The sequence below is a fragment of the Pinus tabuliformis genome, chromosome J, assembly GCF_031772625.1.
Source record: "Pinus tabuliformis cultivar Carrire ecotype Pingquan chromosome J, CPIR1, whole genome shotgun sequence".
Classification (NCBI taxonomy): Eukaryota; Viridiplantae; Streptophyta; class Pinopsida; order Pinales; family Pinaceae; genus Pinus; species Pinus tabuliformis.
This window is the reverse complement of record NC_142295.1, coordinates 85,490,307-85,508,566: the sequence shown is the minus strand read 5'-3', so window position 1 is coordinate 85,508,566 and position 18,260 is coordinate 85,490,307.

The following is an 18,260-nucleotide window of genomic DNA, read 5'->3' as shown; positions in this document are numbered from 1 at the left end:
GAGATATTGAGATCTAATTTTTACTCAGAGTTCCATTATTTATCCCCAAATGAATCTTAAGAATGAAACCATGGATATATGTTGACAAATCTTAGCTTAGTGGACACTAAGTGCCTTATATGTGAGACTAATAGGAAGCCATTAAGAATATATAGAGAATAATAGGAATGGTGGATAAATGTTGACCACTCTTAGCTCAGTGGACATTAAGTGTCTTAGTTGTGGTTATATGAAGGTGTCTTAATGGCCCCTTATGATTATGGTGAATAAAATGTAGCCTTTTTATTCATAATAAATATGCTAATTAGTTTAAAATTAGTAAATATTTAAATATGTATTTGTTGGAGAATGCAATATGGTAGCTATTAATTCAATTTCTCCATATTTCTTAATATTTTCTTGTGAAATTTATTTATTTTCTTGTGTTTCTTTATTAGATCTTTTCATCAAACAAATATCAAGAGAAAAACAGTAAAGACAATGGACACAAAAATTAGGCTCCAAGCCAGAGAAAAACCCCTCCAAGGGGAAAACCCATAAAATCTCTTCTCTTCTTATAGAATCTACTTCAAATGAGAAAAACAAGACCCAAACCCTAGACCAAGTCCTCTAAGTACCAATTCATCCCTCTAACAAGGCCCTTTCAAGATGAAAAAATCAACTTCTAGTAAACAAGAGTCAACTGTCTTCAATCCCACTTCAATCACAAACTTTTGCCCACTAGTTTAGAAATTCAAACCTACAATAACTTTAGAATTTCAGCCTAAAATTTTCGACCTCCCTATAGCAAGACATAAACCCTAAATCACATGTGTGAGAGAGAATTAACACAAAAACAAAGTATTCCTTCTTCACTTTGCTTTTCTCCTTCTATGCTTGTCTTCATTGTTCTTATTTCATCCTTCTTATTGTAGATTGAACTTGTTAAGTGAGTGAGTTCCAATTGAGGTCGAATCTATTTCTATATATAACCTTTCCAAGAGGTTGAATAACCCTTTCTAGGCTGAATTGTCCTTAACTAGGTCTGACTTGTACTTGGAGAAACATGGGACTTTCTAGACTCAAAATCATTAACTTTTACATGTTACATCTTGCCCAATAGGTTTTATACAAAATATAATGACTCTCTGGTCATAAGAAAAATATTCTTTTGACATGACAAACCCTATAAGCATGAAGACCATGTTTTACCTAGATGACCATCAAACTGGAGCATGAAACCCATGCTAAAAAATCATGTTTTTCTTTCCTTTTTATTGTAACATAAATTGTACATAATGATTTGACTTTATTGACAATTATGAAGATCGAAACTAGTGAAATATTCCAACACCCCTTCTTAACTAGGTAGGTATTCATAATTGTGCACTTAGTACAAGGTTATCCTTAAATTGAAGAGTTCTCATAAGAGAGTTGGTGACCAACATTGTCATCATAGCAAGGCCTTAACTTTACAAGATCTTCATTCTACAAAAGCATAATGTTGGGAGAATTTACGTGAGATACCACACTACCTATACAAGGCACATACCCCATCGAAATGTTCATTAGGTATGTCCTTTTAGGACTAATCTTATCTTGGATTCCTAATCCTCAAAGAATATCAGTCCTCTTCGACCACTATTTTCTTGGATACATGTCCAATCCTAAAAGAGTGTCAGTCCATTTCTTGACTTGGATTTTTCTATCCTCAAGGAAATCACATATGCTTATCCAATCCTCCATTCTCCCTCCATGGCCTTCACTTTGACTTAAGGCTGTTAATCCTACTCAAGTGCATGAAACATGAAGAATAGAATACAAATGTAATTTTCATCATCACTCCCTCTCAACTAGATAGTTTATCATCATCCCCTCTTGGTCAGGGAAAAACTCCTTGATCCTATTTAAGGGGACTTCTTTAATCCCTCTTAAATATAGAGGAGATCCCTAACTTCCTTTCAATTTGGGAAGTCATCACCACAAGCTTTATATTTTGTCTTCTTAAGTGTATCAACTACTAGTTCTTCATGGAGATAGCTGCAAGGATCCCCTTTTCCCATTTGTATCTTATTATATTGAGTTTCCTTCTTCCAGGATGCTATGGAGCCATATTGTTTCTTCAATCTGGTGATGAGATTCATGCCATCAAACTTGCACATCACTTTCTTCCAATCATCATCAATGAAGGCATTATATTGAGCCTTATCAAACTTCAAGCTAGCCATAACTTCCTCTAAAAATGAAAGTGATCTTTGTTGATGTAGGAACATGATCCTCAAGTTATCTTCTTATACTGCTACCTTTCAATCCCAAGGTGATGATGTTAACACCTTTGACTTCTTAATTTCCAAAACCATATACTCAATTCATATGTTCGTTGAATTAAGTTTAGCACCCACAATTGAACTTGCCTCAATTGTCATCATGCATTCCTACAATATCCTTCCAGGTAGCAAACAATTTGTTAACCAAATAACCAATATCAAAATATCAAATATCAAACTTACCTTGTCATGATGGCTGTTCTCATAAAAGCATCAACTTACCTGAGTTTTTCGAGATCAACATCCTTTCGCATGATCCATCTCCATATGAACTTGTCTTCATGTAGTCATTTTAATCAGAGTGCCCATGGATTGAGATTGATTACCAATCCATAATATCTTTGGAGTTGTCATTGTTAACTCCCTTTATTTCTTTCAAAGACTATACTTGATGTTGATCAACGTGGTCATAATTTTTGTAAGAGAGTTCTGATCTCCATTCATTCTAAAGTATGCCAAATTCCTTATTTTGAGCATTATGTAGCCATATGGAAGGCTTATCAAGCACATTCATAACTAAATATTCCTTCATGATTCTTGTAGATATGAACCATGCTTTAGGGAAGAATAACTTCAAATATGCATACCTTTGCTTTCATATAATCATCTATCCATTTTTGACCGAGCTTGCTTCTTATACATGTCAAAGATGGATTTTGTTTTTCAAGAAGATAAATACTTTTATTATTCCTTTCATACTGTAACTTGACCATTAGCATTCCTTCATCCAGTAGACATATTGTTTCCAAACTAGATGGAATATATACTAGTCATAATGTTACTTCAAAAAATATTCTATAATGATGATTCTTATAGGATTTTTGATGATCCCTCTTTGCAAAATGAATCCTAACATGATGTTAGAAAAATTCTTGGATGAACTATAATACGAAATATGGTCCCAAACTTCTCATTCTCTTTAAACTAGATGATCTTTCCCAAATCCAATTAAACAAGCAGATTCTAATCTTCCTACTATAATGTGGTTCTATCTATTGATGCCATGCTTTTAAAAAATGAAGACTCTTATAGAGTATACAATAATGCATGCTAATCTACTTTCTACTTAATAAAAGAAAGACAAAAATTCATAAAGAACTTGATAGAGATGAGACTTCCTTCAATAATAGAGATCCTTGGGATCTTCTCCTTTTAGCTTCTTCTTAGGTTCTCCCCTTTCCTCAGCTATGTGAGCTTCACTTCTTTCCTTCCTTTTGTTGTTCACTTTATTATTTGGACAGTCCATTTTAAAGTGTCCATACTCATTTCATCCAAAGAATTAGATCTTGGACATGTATTTCTTCTTGGATTTTCCAAACTTTATTTTCCCCAACTTCTTGGTTCTATCAATGTGGGCTTGAGATCTTTCATTTTATTCAGTATCATCCTTTACCTTGAAACTAGATTCTTCCAAGATACATTGATCCCATAATTAATTGAAGGGTGTAGTATCTTTCTTTGAGTAGATGCTTGTTGCAAAATTACTCCAATCAGGTGGCAAAGCAATTAGTACACAGATAGTCATCTCAGAGTGTATAACAATTTCCCCAAGCCCTTGCAATTGATCTCTTATTTGTGAGATCCTCACAAGATAGGTGGCCATGTATTCATCCTTTGATTTCCTTATTCTATATAGTTGATTCCTTAAGGAAATATTTTAATGTGTGTACTTATGGAGTACACCTTTACCAACGTGTCTTACATAGCCTTTGATGTCTTAAAATCAACAACAAAGGGAACACGACGATCTTTAATGGTTTCAATAATAATACTTTGTGCCCTTACCTCTCCCTTTTTGTACTTTGCTAACTCTTGAGTCTTCACTTTTCTTGGTTCAATAACTTCACCAAGGACATATTCCATAACTTCATTTTCTGTAAGTGCCAAGTCAATCCTATTCTTCCAATCTAGGAAATTTGCTAATCCAATGAGCTTGTTGTTTTCCTTGTATAATGTAGCCATATGACGTGTAGATTGAGACATAGAAAACAATCTAACACTTACTTTCTAACCAAGAGTTCTTCTAGATGATGTGTTCAACTATATTGATGATTTAAAGACCAACAAGGAGACTTCAAATGATGTCCTAGAATGATATATTCTAGGATGCCTTCAACAATGATGTCTTTGAAAAACTTCAAAGAGAAAATGATGATATTAAGATTCGTTGATGCTTCCTCTTCTTCAAGAAGATGCATTCGAGAATCTTCAACAAATACTTGTCCTTCCTTCCTTTAATGAGACCTTGATATCTTCTTGATATAGTAACCTTCCTTCTAAATTAATAGATCTTCTTCTTCTTTCCTTGTCTCCTTCTGTAGATGATTCCCCTTAAAACTATTCTTTGTGTCCTTCCCGTTTCCTTCTCTTGTTCACCTCACTCTGAAACCACGTTGGAGAATGCAATATGGTAGCCATTGATTCAATTTCTTCTTTTTCCTTAATATTTGCTTATGAGCTTTATTTATATTCTTGTGTTTTATTAGATATTTTTATCAAACAAATATCAAGAGTAAAACAATTAAGACAGTGGACACAAAAATTAGGCTCCGAGCCAAGGCAAAAACCCTCCAAGAGGAAAACCCAAAAAATCTCTTCACTTCTTATAGAATCCGCTTCAAATGAGAAAACCAAGACCCAAACCCTAGACCAAGTTATCCTCCAAGTACTAAGTCAGCCCTCCAATAAGGCCCTTTCAAGATGGCAAAATCAACTTCTAGCCAACAAGAGTCAACCCTCTTCAATCCTGCTTCGATCACATACTTCAACCCTCTAGTTCAAAAATTTAGACATGCAATAACTTCATAATTCTGGCCTGCAATTTTCAGCCTCACTGCAGTAAGACAAAAACCCTAACTCACATGTCTAAGAGAGAAGAACAAAGTCTTCCTTCTTTTCTTTGCTTTTCTCCTTCCACCCTTGTCTACTTCGCTCTTATTTCGTCCTTCATATCGTATATTGAACTTGTTGAGTGAGTGAGTGTCAAATGAGGTCGAAGTTCCTTCTATATATAGCCTTTCCAAGAGGTTGAATAGCCCTCTCTAGGCCGACTTGTACTTGGAGGACCATGGGACTTTCTAGACTCAAAATCATTAACTTTTACATGTTACAACTTGCCTAATAGGGTCTTATACAAAATATAATGACTCTCTTGACTCAAGAAAAATATTCTTTTGACATGACAAACCCTAGAAGCATGAAGAACATGATTTACCTAGATAACCATCAAACTAAAGCATGAACCCATGCCCAAAAATAATATTTTTCTTTCTTCTTTTTTCTGATAACATAAATTATACATAATAATTTCAGTATATTGACAATTATGAAAACCAAAACTAATTACATTTAACAACAATATTGAGCTACATTATAAGTATATTATAATCCTAAAATCTTACATATATGTGAATATGGAGTTTTTGTCACACATATTTCTCCATTAGAAACCTTTTATTTATATAAGTAATTTGATTTTTTCACAATAAAAGTGACCATAAAAACATCTAAGTTTTTGACTAGAAACATGGTACTTTTAAAAGAACATATCCAAATTCATTATTTTAAAAGCATCAAAGCTTTTGACCATCATGGTACTTTTAAAAAAACATATCCAAAATCATTATTTTAAAAGGACCGTTTGTAGCCGATCAATGAAGGAAAAAACGCACACATCTTTTTTCTGATATTTAATAATCTAAATAAACTCATAACATAATGTCTAAAATCTTGATGTTTGTCGCCTTCTATTTGAAATGAGAAATATATAGTAAAAAGCTAGAGCAATGATTTTTGACAAAAGTAAAATTAAAATTAAATTAAATATAAATAAATAAATAAAAATAATAAATCATAAAAAAAATATATTCCATATGTATGCCTTGTAGATTCTTAGATAGCTAAATTAATCTTTAAAAATTAAGAACATATATCATAATCATAATGGTGTATAGTTAAAATAGTTTTATGGTAAAGGCATAAAATGTTGTAAATTTTTATATTTAACATAATGGTTACAAATTTTTTTCTAAATTTACCTATGAGTTTACATAGTAAAATTAATGATTAAAAATTAACACCATACATACATCACAATATTGTCTAATTAAAATAGTTTTATGGTAAAATCATCACAATATTGTATAATTAAAATAGTTTTATTGTAAAATCCTAAAAAATCGGAATTTTTTATATTTAATAGGAAGGTTATAGTTTTTTCCTAAATAATTTCATTACATAAAATAATTTGATTATTTTTGAAAAACATTATATGATTGGATCATTTTTGAAAAATCTTTCATAATTTTTTTAAAGGATTAAAATAACATCATGCTTCAAAGAACTCAACACCATGTTGAAATAGTTTTCTTGTAATTATATCATGTTGAAATAGTTTTCTTGTAATTGTATATAATTACGCATATTTTTATAATTGTATATTATAGAGATTTGAAATATTTTTATAAATTGGTCAATAATTTCATTTAAAAAATTAATTTTATCATTCTTAAATAATATTTCAATAAGAATGGAAAGTCTCCACCATCCATGCATTGGGTTAATAATTTCTTTATAATTGTAGAACGTAAAACAAATTAGTAAATTTTCACAGGCCATATTATATATGGGACAAACATATTATTGTACGTTCATTTTAGAGAATTTTGAGCCTTTAACATTGTATAATAAAAGAAATAACATATACATCTTAGTTTATTATAGTTTAAAGTCAATGAATAAAGCAACCGACATATCACTCAATTGATCGAAAAATGAATATGAAGTTTTAGGTTTTCTTTTTAGCACTCCAATTAAGATAGTTGTATATTATCTAATAATTCTTGAGATGAATCTATATTATTCAAACTCTAAGATAAAGGTAATGAACCAAAGAGAGAAACCTCAAAGATCTAAAAACATGGGGTTTTGCTTCTTACAACTCTATAGTGATGGCCTCTTTCAAATCAATCAATAAAAACATCGCAACATTCCAAGTAGTGACATAGTTTAGATAGTCAAGCACTAACAAATCAATAGAATTTAATAGAATGACCAACAAGAAAAAGGGAGGATATTGCCACAACATTGTCGTCCAAATTTTACTTGGTTAGATACATGTTATGTATGAAACCCATTTTCTTAGTTACCAAGACATCCAACCTCCTCAACATCCAAGTTTTCCTTATCCATGGCATGGTAACAACAACCATGATTTGAAAATGAAAACTTTGTGGGCCTTCATTGGCTTCCAATTATTATGTTGAAAATAATGATAACTTTTATTCTTCTACACCTAAGAATGGGTTTCTTTCAATGTATAAATACTAATATATTATGATTCAATCCTATTAACAAGAGTAACATAAAGAAGTCATACATCAACATTACTTAATGGAATTTAAAGGTCTATTTGTTTTGAGAATGACCACATAATAAGTAGGTTAATAGGACTCCAAAGAACATCCATTGTTCTATTTTGTTTAGAGTGGAAATTTAAAAGGCATATTATTGTATAAGAGTGGTATTCAACTTAGAATTAGTTAGCAATGATTTGGCAATGTTGAAATTGAGATATTGCATGAGAGATCATGTAGATATTTGTCGTGGTGTGGGGTTCTCTTTGTTTGTTCATTAAGCTAAGAAGATAAGGCAATGTTTGCATAAGATTTGGATGTTAAAATTCACAACTAGGGCCAAATGCCACTTTGAACAACTCATTTGATGGAGGTAATGATTGAATTTAATTCATCTTTTCGAGAGGACTAAAATCAACCTAAATATCATCAAATTTGGACAAGGGAAAGTATACTTATGAAGAAAATCCCGCATATGCCCATTTGGATAGGTTGACCCTAATGGTAAATTGGTCACCCTTGGAAGCCTATAAACACAAGTGACCTCAAGCTCATTCAATCATCACCAAGAATCTTCTTCTTCTCTTCATTGATTAGTTCACATAGGTTTGAGGTTGGGTTGACAAAATAAGTTTGCAAAGGTCTGAAATTACAGGGTCCGAAGCTTGCATTTGTTTTTAGGGTTTTGGGTTATAATTGCTAGCTCGTCAAAGGATAAATTCAACTACAGTCACTAGCTTGTAGATTCAAGGGAGCGACTGGAAGCCTTCAGTTGCTCACACAAATCCTCTTCCCTGCGACTGGAAAGTTTGGCTGAAATTTGACTGTTGACCGAAGTTGAAGACATATAAGAAAAGTTGTCTCTGATATATATTGATGCTGGAAACATATTTCTGAATGTTATTGATTTATCTTGTATTAGTCTTGTTAGTGTCAGTCTTTCCAGCCTTCCTCCAGTGATCAAATGTGCTCTTACAAAGTGATTTTGAAGTGTCAAGGTCAAATTTTGTCATTTCAGTGAGTCTTCAAGCAAAATTTGGTCACTAGGCATTAGGTCTAGGCTTTGCCCAAATGTCAGTCCATGTCATCATTCAGCTGAGCTTATCATCATTCAGAGGGTTTTCATTATCATGTCAGTGTCTAATGAGTCATTTTACATCTTGTTCATGCTTCAGTTGTGCCTTGGCAAGGTCATTTCCCTCTCCTAGGGTTTTGAAAGCCAATTTCTCTTGGACGGTCAAATCATCGGCAAAACTTGTTTCCTGATGTTCATACACCTTCCCCTATCCTTAAAGTACCTTATCAAATACTTCACATCCCTTAGATCCGCCAAATTCCTCATTTTCGCACAAACCCTAGTTTCTAGCTACAACTTGGCAATTTTCTAGGTTTGGCCTGTGTTTTGCCCTTTTGGACCCCTTCCCCTCACTCAATCTCTGAGATTCCACTTTCCCCTACTTCCTAAAATCCCTCCCTACTTCCAAAAATTTCCCCAAGAATTTAGAAGCCCCCTATCCCCTTCATTTCGCTCCATTTCAACAAAATTCCTTGTTTCACACATCGGGACAAGTCGCACTCAAATGATGTTCCAGAGCAATAAAAGATGAATTTTGGAAAACTGAGAGAGGTTTTTGTCCACAACATGCCAAAGAAGAGAAACCTCCTTCACTTTTTTCACAGGTGTCATGGTTTTAGAGAAATGTCAAAATTACAATCGCCGGATCCAAGGCGGTTGGCCAAGGCACAAAAAAGGAGAAAGAGGCCCGATCCCCTCCATATCTTGGCTGAGGCCTCTCTGAAAGATCATGGCACTCAATAGCCTAGCCACAGCTCAAATCCCAAAAAAATTTAAGAATTTTGGGTAATTTTGGCATTTTTTGGTAATTTACAGGTTTTGGCTCCTCAACGGGTCTCACCCTCGGTGAGACCCTTTGTCATGGCAGCTCCTTTTTGCAAAAACTCAGCATTTCTAGATTTTTCATGAAAATTTACATATTCCTATGGATGGACTTGAGTTTTTATGGAGTTTTGGGCCTCCAAAAGGTCAAAATACATGCAAAATTTGACTTTCTGCCCCTTTTTTGAGTTGCAGAAACCAGTCTTGGGAGAATTAAGTTTTGACAGGGAAAATGACCTCCAAATCCAAAAATTCTAGTTGGGTTGGAAAGTAGACTCACAGACCTTTCCAACGAGCTATCCTACACCCAATTCTGACACCTGCAAGTGCCTCAAACAGAGCTCCAAAGGGGCGCGACCCGTTGAGCAGATTTTGCCAGAATTGACTTGTTCAGCCCAAAAAACGCAGATTTGACTCTTTTTGACTTTTTGAGGTTAATGATGGTCCTCTTGGATGTAATTGTGATACTTTTTAGATACTTTTACTCTTGTTTAACACTTCTAGAAGATTCATTCATGTCAAGGGTAAATATTTAATGAATGGATTGGTTTCCTAGCTTATAGAGGCAAGTTGCTTTGACTGCCTAGATTTTAGTGCTCAGTTTAGAATTAGTTGAAACAGCTCCTAGAAGGATGAGCTCGACCCCTAAAGGCAAGGGAAGAGGTTGGCTTGCCTATATTATGTATTTTCTTAATCATTTTGAGAGGTTGGAAGGTTGGACTCTTGAGGAAGAAGCTATCATTGTATTATTCACTGTATCTCTGCAATTTTTGGCTAAGGAAGATCAGGGTTTTGCAGTCCTCTTTGGGATTCTTGTGGACTCATGTGTTGATGGTGTGTTTCTCAATGTTCTTGTAAGCTTGTTATGTGATTCATTTCCTTTCTTTTACTTCTGCACATTAAACAAATGAAGTGTTAAAGTAAGAATTCATGCTTGCCATGCTCTGCTTTTAAGTTTGTTTAATTTCAATGTTTTCTTCTGTCTAAAGAGAATTCAAAGTTATTGTTTGCTCTCTTTAGCTCTTCATCTTTCATTCCTGACCATCCACCTCAGTTAAAGGCATCAACATTGTCTCCTACCTCGCCCCAAGGAACCCCCTGCAGAAACTGTGTCCAATCCCCGCACCCAAAATTGCAATTCCTCAATTTGCCACCAAAAACCCAAAAAACCCCAAATCAACCTTTTTAATCAGTTTACTAGCCTAATATCAGTGTTACTTTATTGGTCATCTCCCTAATTGAAAATTTTACGAGATAGACCAGAGAGAGCCTTCTCCTGCCCCGTAGGGCTAGCTACGAGGCTAAATGGTTTGATGTAGCCTTGAGGTTTACTTTTCTCAGCCTGAGGTGAAATTTCAAGTGCTAACATACTGGCGACCATACTGGGGAGAACAACTAATCCTTTGCTCATTGACGTGTTATTTCATAAGTCTTAGACGGAGCCTGAAGTTATGCCAGGTAGCCTTCGAAACGTTTTTGCTTTGCATAAGCGGAAGTAGATAAACGCTGCTTCATTCAATCTCCGTGAGCTTGTGAATGCAGCACTTCATTTGCATTTTACCCCAGTACATGTATCAAGTTCAGATCTGATTGTTGATTGTGGACAACGATCAGACACTTGAAAGGCTGAAATCATTCACTTGGCGACTCTAAATCATTTTCGAGATCAGATCCAAAGACTCCACTGGAGGATGATCCCGACCAGTAGAAACGTGAAAGGAAAACATGCACAGATCAGGTATTCAAGTTGGAATTTCATTCAAGACATTTTTTTCTTTGTCATAAATTATTTCTTCTCTTTTCCCGAGAATGTCAAAAATTCTTTGCAAAGTATACTATGTTTGAAAAGAGATCCTCGGCCTGCAGTTGATTCTCTCCCTGTGAAGATTGTGAATACCAAAGATTTGCATGCCTTTGAGCTTGATCAAGATCCTTTTTCCGAATTTTGTGATGACCATATTCCAATTGATGAGCCTCAAGCAACCAAGACTAATTCTATACCTGTTGTACATACCCCTACACCTTGTAAAATTCCAGATCGGTATAAACCTCTTGGTTTACCTTCTTTTCTTCATGCTTTCCCCAAAAATTATGATCTATACTTGCCGATGTTTGATGGTGAAAGTAAGAATGTCAACGCTGAGCAACATGTCCAGAATTTTGAGAATTTTCTAGATCTTTTTGAAGTTGATGAAGAAGATGTCAGTATTAGGCTTTTTGCTCTTTCCTTGCAAGCCAAAGTGAAGAGTTGGTTCAAAGCCCTGCTTGATGCAAGCATTTCAGATTTCCAGCAGTTTGTCAAAGTTTTTCTCGACAGGTGGATGATCGGGCAGAACCTTTTCTTGATTGTAGAAGAGTATAACCAGCTGAAAAGATTGCCAGGGGAGACAGTACAACAGTTTTCGGCCAGATTTAACCAAGTTTATTATTCGATGCCAGTTGATATTAGACCTTCTCCTAGATCTGCTCTCTTGCACTATGCGGGTGCCTTTGATCCGGAGATGGAGTTTCAGCTGAGAGAAAGGGATATTGCAACACTTCATGAGATGCAAAACAGTGCAGTAAATGTAGAAGCTCATCTGCTGATCCGAAGGGCAAGGATGGAGGAAGAAGAGATGAAAAACATAGATCCGGAAAAATCGACATCTCTAGAGGTAAAACTTGACATTTTGGTAAGTGCCGTGGAAAAGATGATGGACAAGATCAACACAAGAAATGCTTATGATGTTCAAGATCATGGCGTGCTGATTGAAGAAGAACAAGTTGCTGATTCAAAATATTTCGTTTCTAATCCCAGTTGTCATAGTGATTGTTTTATAGATCATTGTGAAGAAGAGAGAGCTGTTGATATGATGTGTATGTTTGATGATGATTTGCCTCGGTTTGATGAGTATGATGATGATTATGTTCTCCAAACAAAAGCTAATCTTACAGACAAATCAGCAGCTAGTTTGTGGGAGGAAGAAGTTCATTTTCAGCAGCTTGAATACAATGTTCAGCCATCACATATCAGCTATGACAGTGACGAGGAAAGTGCAGCAAATTTTGAAGTAAGTGAAGGATCTTTACCTTTTTGTTTTGATTCATGTCAGTTCATTAAAGACAACTTCCATGAAATTAGAAATCAGCTGTCAACAAGTCTTGATCTAGACCATCTTGGAGGCAATAAAAACCTTGTTCCAGACTTCTCATATTCAGATTTGCAGCCCCCAAATGCCATTGATTTTCAAGTTGCAGATGAAAGCATGGAAGCTGACATATTTGATCAAATGATACAAGAAGGTTCCCTACCATTCTGTTTTGAATCATTTCAGTATTTGAAGGGAAATTTGCATAGTCCATCTTCAGTGAAGAATGAGCAGCATGTAGGCAATCATGTAATCATAATGGAACCAATAGAAATGGGATTGCAGCAGTCTTTTCAAGTGTTTCATGATCCAATAGCTGATGTTTTGGATGAGGTTTGCAGTCAAAGTCTTTCTCCATTGATTACAGGGGAGCTTGAAACATGTGCTGACATGAACTTGATCAGGCAGCCGGTTTCTTTGTCATTTTTAGCAGAGGTCTCATCACAAGGCTCAGATCAAAGTTTGCATTCATGGTATGAGGAAAAGAGAAGTAATCCATTGGATGAGCTAAGTTCCAGTGTGCTTGAATTTCAAGATCCTTATGCAGTGTTTTTGGAGGTGGATAGAGAATTCATATCATTCAACGGATCTGTTTCTAAGTTGTCATGGGAGTTGCCTTTCATTAGTTCTCTCTTGTTGGTCATAAGTGAGAACTTGCGGAGATTTCAAACAGCAGATTGGATACTTGCTTGGTTACATTGGTTGTTTCATTTCACTTGATCAGGTGATGTATGAAACTGTTAGAGTAGGTTGTGATGAATAAGCTCCCCTTTGAGCATCATTTTCAGTTTGTCAGTTGTGTTTAAGTGTTGAGTCAGTTTTTAGTTGAGTGAGAGTCAATTTGTGTTATCAAGTCATCATTTTTCAGTCATGCATTTCAGCTTGAGTTTTTGACTCCATTGCCCAATAATTGTAAGGCACTGGTCTGCTCTCCCAGAGGTCTAAAGTTCTTGGCACCTCCAAGGAGCTACCATCCCCATTGGAGCCAATGTTAGTGTCAGTCTTTCCAGCCTTCCTCCAGTGATCAAATGTGCTCTTACAAAGTGATTTTGAAGTGTCAAGGTCAAATTTTGTCATTTCAGTGAGTCTTCAAGCAAAATTTGGTCACTAGGCATTAGGTCTAGGCTTTGCCCAAATGTCAGTCCATGTCATCATTCAGCTGAGCTTATCATCATTCAGAGGGTTTTCATTATCATGTCAGTGTCTAATGAGTCATTTTACATCTTGTTCATGCTTCAGTTGTGCCTTGGCAAGGTCATTTCCCTCTCCTAGGGTTTTGAAAGCCAATTTCTCTTGGACGGTCAAATCATCGACAAAACTTGTTTCCTGATGTTCATACACCTTCCCCTATCCTTAAAGTACCTTATCAAACACTTCCCATCCCTTAGATCCGCCAAATTCCTCATTTTCGCACAAACCCTAGTTTCTAGCTACAACTTGGCAATTTTCTAGGTTTGGCCTGTGTTTTGCCCTTTTGGGACCCTTCCCCTCACTCAATCTCTGAGATTACACTTTCCCCTGCTTCCTAACATCCCTCCCTACTTCCAAAAATTTCCCCAAGAATTTAGAAGCCCCCTATCCCCTTCATTTCGCTCCATTTCGACAAAATTCCTTGTTTCACACATCGGGACAAGTCGCACTCAAATGATGTTCCAGAGCAATAAAAGATGAATTTTGGAAAACTGAGAGAGGTTTTTGTCCACAACATGCCAAAGAAGAAAAACCTCCTTCACTTTTTGCACAGGTGTCATGGTTTTAGAGAAATGTCAAAATTACAATCGCCGAATCCAAGGCGGTTGGCCAAGGCACAAAAAAGGAGAAAGAGGCCCGATCCCCTCCATATCTTGGCTGAGGCCTCACTGAAAGATCATGGCACTCAATAGCCTAGCCACAGCTCAAATCCCAAAAAAATTTAATAATTTTGGGTAATTTTGGCATTTTTTGGTAATTTACAGGTTTTGGCTCCTCAACGGGTCTCACCCCCGGTGAGACCCTTTGTCATGGCAGCTCCTTTTTGCAAAAACTCAGCATTTCTAGATTTTTCATGCAAAGTTACATATGCCTATGGATGGACTTGAGTTTTTATGGAGTTTTGGGCCTCCAAAAGGTCAAAATACATGCAAAATTTGACTTTCTGCCCCTTTTTTGAGTTGCAGAAACCAGTCTTGGGAGAATTAAGTTTTGACAAGGCAAATGACCTCCAAATCCAAAAATTCCAGTTGGGTTGGAAAGTAGACTCACAGACCTTTCCAACGAGCTATCCTGCACCCAATTCTGACACCTGCAAGTGCCTCAAACAGAGCTCCAAAGGGGCGCGACCCGTTGAGCAGATTTTGCCAGAATTGACTTGTTCAGCCCAGAAAACGCAGATTTGACTCTTTTTGACTTTTTGAGGTTAATGATGGTCCTCTTGGATGTAATTGTGACACTTTTTAGATACTTTTACTCTTGTTTAACACTTCTAGAAGATTCATTCATGTCAAGGGTAAATATTTAATGAATGGATTGGTTTCCTAGCTTATAGAGGCAAGTTGTTTTGACTGCCTAGATTTTAGTGCTCAGTTTAGAATTAGTTGAAACAGCTCCTAGAAGGATGAGCTCGACCCCTAGAGGCAAGGGAAGAGGTTGGCTTGCCTATATTATGTATTTTCTTAATCATTTTGAGAGGTTGGAAGGTTGGACTCTTGAGGAAGAAGCTATCATTGTATTATTCACTGTATCTCTGCAATTTTTGGCTAAGGAAGACCAGGGTTTTGCAGTCCTCTTTGGGATTCTTGTGGACTCATGTGTTGATGGTGTGTTTCTCAATGTTCTTGTAAGCTTGTTATGTGATTCATTTCCTTTCTTTTACTTCTGCACATTAAACAAATGAAGTGTTAAAGTAAGAATTCATGCTTGCCATGCTCTACTTTTAAGTTTGTTTAATTTCAATGTTTTCTTCTGTCTAAAGAGAATTCAAAGTTATTGTTTGCTCTCTTTAGCTCTTCATCTTTCATTCCTGACCATCCACCTCAGTTAAAGGCATCAACATTGTCTCCTACCTCGCCCCAAGGAACCCCCTGCAGAAACTGTGTCCAATCCCCGCACCCAAAATTGCAATTCCTCAATTTGCCACCAAAAACCCAAAAAACCCCAAATCAACCTTTTTAATTAGTTTACTAGCCTAATATCAGTGTTACTTTATTGGTCATCTCCCTAATTGAAAATTTTACGAGATAGACCGGAGAGAGCCTTCTCCTGCCCCGTAGGGCTAGCTACGAGGCTAAATGGTTTGATGTAGCCTTGAGGTTTACCTTTCTCAGCCTGAGGTGAAATTTCAAGTGCTAACAAGTCTCATTGTACTCTCTACTGAACATTTTATGACCATCTAATAAAATAATAATTTCAAAGCGTTTTCCCCATTGTGGGTTTTTTCCCTTGTCTTTGACCAAACTTGGTGTCTTTTGTTGATTTGTTGATTGTCTCCTTTGTCATTGCATTTATTGTTCTATCTTCAATTACTGTTGATGATTGAAAAAATTAATTGGTATCGAAAAAATTGTTAATTGAAGTATTGAATTAGGCTAAAGTAATTTATTCAATACAGAACAATCTGAAAATTTAACATGGTTTCAGAGCTAAGGTGAAGGAAAAGTCTGAAAGGAGACAAACATTGAAGCAATCATATTTGGAAAAGTTGAAGGAGCCAATCTAGTCAGGTCAAGATGTCTTCCTTCTTCAAGAAAAATGAGAAGTTGGGTGACTCATATAATTTTGCTGCATGGAAAGTCAGGTTGGAGATCATAGCTAACAACAAGGATGTTTTGGATTACATTCAAGGAAAAGTACCTGAGCCTTTGGAGAATGATTCCACTGCTCTCAAGAACAAGCACAAGAAAGGTGAATTAAAAGAAAAAAACTTATAACTGATGGTTTACAGGATAATTTACTTGCATATGTTGGAAATTTAAGGAAGTCTAAGGACATGTATGATAAGATAGTTGGCATGTATGAAGTCAACAATTTGAATGAAATAATCTCCTTGAAAGATCAACTCAAAGAAACAAAGATGAACAAAGGGGAGTCTGTGCAATCCTACATTATGAGGATATCTCATCTTAGAGATCAATTGTGAATCTGTGTTTGACAGGGAATTAATGATTGTGACTCTAAGAGGTCTCCCTCCTATTTGGTAATCCTTCATTACTACTATAAGCAACAACAATACCCTCCCGTTATTTGACGAAATTTTTGGAAATCTCACTCAAGAAGAATCAAGGATGATATCAATAGGAAGGATTCAAAAGCATGATGAGTGAGTTGTTGCACAACATTTTGTCACTGTCCCTGTACTCCCCGTTCCTTGATCCTGGAGGACCTCTATAGTGAACCCCGCATGCTTTGCCTTTATGAAGAAACTCCCATTATGTCCCTCTTCATGAGCAGATCATTTCCCTTTTGCACCATTTCCCTTGAAACTTCTGTTTTGCCTAATTTACAAGACCGACGCTAATGGCCTTTGTCTCCCCCACGCCGATGTGCAGAGATTAGCACTATTCCCTGTGTCGACCAGTGTGACTGAGCTATGTTCCAGTCATTCTAGTCCTATTATGGAAAGTTTTTTAAATTAGAGCTGAAGCTTCCAACTCTAGAAGCTCCGTAACAGAAGTCTGGTAAATGGTTTGGCCAGATGGGGTCGAGGATGATAGTTTGGGATCCTTTCCCCTATAATGATGGAACAACCTCAAGGGATAAGTCCTTCACCCATGAGAAGAGGATCCATCTCCCATCCATGTTTCCTATATAAACCTCCCTTCTTCCCAAGCACAAACTAGTTACAGTTATAGTTTTGGCTGAGTGTGAGTATACTATTTTGGATTAGACAAGCAAGTTATTACTAGTTGTAGCCATCTAGTTGTGTGAGGGAGAAGTCTGCTTGGTTTTGGAGTGAAGCCTAAAGGGAAGAGCCTTTAGACTATTGTTGTTGGAAGCCATCATGGAGTGTTAGCAGAAGTGTGTGGGAGCCCGGTCTTGTTAGAGGAAGACTGCAGCGTCAAGATGAATGGTTGTAATCTCTCTTTGATATTAATATATGCAACTATCGTTTGATTTCCTACATGTTTTTTAATATTACATATTCGTGTCTTAATGCTTCTTGATTCATTGAGTAAGTTGAATTTAAATTTGTCTATTATTATGTTTGTGTGCTGTTGTTGTTTACTTGTTTCAGGAGCTTGAAGAAGGAAGCGAGAGATTGCTGGAGCGAGCAAGCGAGGACATCATCAAGTAGGATAAGAGACCAAGAGGTAGGCCCTCTTGATTGATTCTGACCTAAGGAAATCTTCCATAGAATGTATCTGTTATGGCTAGACCCATTATCGGGCTAGAGGAATTCATTCGTGTCTACACTTATAATTTTATTTCACCACAAATTGGCGACTCCACTAGGGATTATCCCATCGTTTTGTTTTTTTTGGATTTCATGATTTCATGAGAACTTTTATAGTTTCACATTTTCCCTTTGGTTCTGTTTCTTTTCTCCTGCTTATTGGCCTAAGTCTAAAATTCATAGTAGCAGATCTGGTCCCTGTTTTGA